Source organism: Macrobrachium nipponense, chromosome 1 (genome assembly GCF_015104395.2).
Source record: "Macrobrachium nipponense isolate FS-2020 chromosome 1, ASM1510439v2, whole genome shotgun sequence".
NCBI classification, from domain to species: Eukaryota; Metazoa; Arthropoda; class Malacostraca; order Decapoda; family Palaemonidae; genus Macrobrachium; species Macrobrachium nipponense.
In genome coordinates this window covers 11,981,141-11,984,525 of record NC_087200.1, presented here as the reverse complement: position 1 = coordinate 11,984,525, position 3,385 = coordinate 11,981,141, and positions in this window count along the sequence as shown.

Here is a 3,385-nt window from a genome sequence, read left to right as displayed (position 1 = left end):
AATAAATTTCTTTGTATACAAAAAACACAGAAGTAGAAAGAGAATCACAGAGCTTGGCATAAGAGTGAACGAGCAGCCACTGAATCTTGCAATCCCGGACGATTCAATGATTTCCAAAGAGTAAATGTGAGAAGAAGGAGCTTGACGGGTGTTACGAAGTTGCCTGAGAAAAGGAGTTTTTTTTTTCCCTTGGGCTCGACGTAGGAAGTTTAAAGTTGCCGAGAGAGAGAGAGAGAGATTTTCACCAGTGAAATATGATCGCCAGTCATGTGTTCCGTGTCACTCGTTTTGGAAATCGGTTGCCAAATGGTCTTATTTTCTCGTATTGCAAAAATAAAATTAAATGTTTTTCTCTTTTTATTTTTACCTGTAAACCTTTTGACATCGCTAACGTTCACTCAAAATTCCAAACGCTTTTAAAACCGGAAGACGAAGGAACCTGCATGTTCCTTTATATTGCCGGTCGTATTATCTAAATGATTATTCATTTTCTTCGATCGATTACCGGAGTATTACGTTCAGTAAACAATCAGATGACCGTTTTCTGTTCGGCAATAACTCCCAGATCGAGAGTCGTATTATTATCATTCGATCCGAGGTTGAATTTGGCGGACGAAAATTCGCTTGGCAATCACCGAGTGCGTTCCAAAGGTCGCCATTAGTCGGGAGAGTTAAAAGATATATATGCAAGTTGTACCACCGGCATGTCGGAGAGAGAGAGAGAGAGAGAGAGAGAGAGAGAGAGAGAGAGAGAGAGAGAGAGAGAGACTATAATACCGATATATCAAAGGAAAAATTTCCAATAGAGAGAGAGAGAGATTATAAAACTTTACCGATTTATCCTTAGTAAAATTTCCAATAGAGAGGAGAAGAGAAAAAATGAGAGAGAGAGGAGAGTAGAGTAGAGAGACGAGAGAGAGAGAGAGAGAGTGCTGGGGGGGGGTGGGGGACATAAAAACCTTACCGATATATCAAAGGAAAAATTTCCAAGAGAGAGAGAGACAAAATCTTTACCGATATATCCTTAGTAAAATATCGAAGGAGACAGACAGACAGACATACTATAAAACTATACCGATATATCAAACGTAAAATTTCTAATAAAAAGAGAGAGAGAGAGAGAGAGAGAGAGTCACTGATTGTATCAAATGACAGCCATTGGTTCCAGCTCGCGATGAGGGCTTTCTCTGACGGTAAACTAAGGCATAAACTGTTGTGTTCCGCAAATCACCGTCATCTTGAATTTCCTGACTGAACGCAACCTCTGGTTTGGATATAGAATTCGTATCTTAAAGTTTGTCCCTTGGAGCTCTTACAACTAACTGTCTTATTCATGGCTAATGTTTGTCTTCTGAGGCCTGCACAAAACAGGGGTAATTCTCTCTCTCTCTCTCTCTCTCTCTCTCTCTCTTTCTCTCTCTCTCTCCCTCTGTGTGCGTGTGTGTGTTTGTGTGTAATAACATTGACAAAATATCATCATTTAGTAAATTTAACATGTTGTATGAGTAGTAATTCTCTCTCTCTCTCTCTCTCTCTCTCTCTCTCTCTCTCTCTCTCTCTCTCTCTGTGTGTGTGTGTGTACTAACATTGACAAAATATCATCATTTACCTAATTTTAACATGCTGTATGAGTAGTAATTCTCTCTCTCTCTGTCTTTCTGTGTGTTTGTGTGTACTAACATTGACAAAATATCATCATTTACTAAATTCTAACATGTTGTATGAGTAGTAATTCTCTCTCTCTCTCTCTCTCTCTCTCTCTCTCTCTCTCTCTCTCTCTCTCAAGATGGTCAGTGACCTCTTTAAGAAGGGGGAGTGAGAGAGGCGAATAAACAGAGTGAAGATCCAGCCAGATTTTTAAATACTGTGACTTCCAAAGATTTCTTGCTTCACATTGGCGTGTTTGTCCGACCAGAATATGGGTTAGTGTATAGCATTTCAAGTTCGATCAAGATTTTTTTTTTTTCTTTTTTCGTATTTGTCTTCTCGCAATATCTTCGCTCAAATTCATCATCTTTCACCTCTTTCTATCTTCCTTCATCCTGAACTTCCTTATTCCTTTTCTTCTTCGGCTTCACTGAATGTCTGCTTTTTTTTTTTTTCTTATCACCAGAAATACACATCTCTAACCCCCTCAGTGGAATGCCCGATTCTCGGGTATTCCACTGAGGGGGTTAGAGATGTGCATTTCTGGTGATAGAAGGTCACTCTCGACGTGGTTCGGAAGTCACGTAAAACCGTTGGTCCCGTTGCTGATTAACCTTACTGGTTCCATGCAACGTAAAAATACCATACAAACAAACAAAGAGGTAGATTGCTAAACAAAACGTCTTTGGAAAAGTGCTTCATTAGAAAGAGATTAACTCTAAATGAGTATTATTATTATTATTATTATTATTATTAGTTATTATTATTATTATTATTATTATTATTCAGAAAATGAAACCCATTCATATGGAACAAGCCCACCAAAGGGACCACTGACTAGAAATTCAAGCTTCTAAAGAACTTGGTGTTCATTAGGGAGAAGTAACAAGACGTGATAGGGAATATAGACAGAAGGGACCACTTACAAGAAAATAAAAGAGAAATAAGTTAACAAATCAACAGCACATAGGTTAAAAGGGTATATGTAGAATCCGAGGAGAACTGTTTGAGGGTAGTAATGCATTGGAGCTTGGCTTGAACTCTTGACGTTTATGTAAGAAAAGACAGGCAGTCTTCTGAAAAAACGTTATAACCTTTTGGAAATTTACACTTCTGGATATGTGGCAGAGCGTAAACTTTTTTTTTTTTTTTTTTTTTCTTTTTTTTTTTTTTTTTTTTTTTCCGCAAGATTTTTTTCGAAATTGTTCGACCTCATTGCGCTATTAAAGTCTGCCATTACGCCATTAAAAAGTCGATGTAATTGGATGAAACGGAAGGGAATTAATGACGAGAAAGAGAGAGAGAGAGGAGACTACGAAGAATAACGCAGTGTTTAGGGTGCAATAGTAGAATGCGCTTTGAGGAGACCGATGAAGAATAATGCAATGTTTAGGCTGCAATAGTCAAATGCGCTTTGAGGAGACCTATGAAGAATAATGCAGTATTTAGGGTGCAATAGTCAAATGCGCTTTGAACAAAATACCAACAAAACCTTATAAAGTGGGACTATACTTATTCAAACAAAAGGCTGAAACTAAATGATCTTAGTGTGGAGCCGCTGAGAAGTTCATTAAACTCTGGAATCTCATCTTTTTTGCATGTGTTCTTAACACGAAGGGAAAATATTACTGCATTTTATTTTAAGCTTATTTTTAACCTTTTCTAATAGAAGCTTTCTTTCACATTTTGTTAGTAGATGAATGACTAGTTCATCGGTTACTAAATATTTGTTATAGTA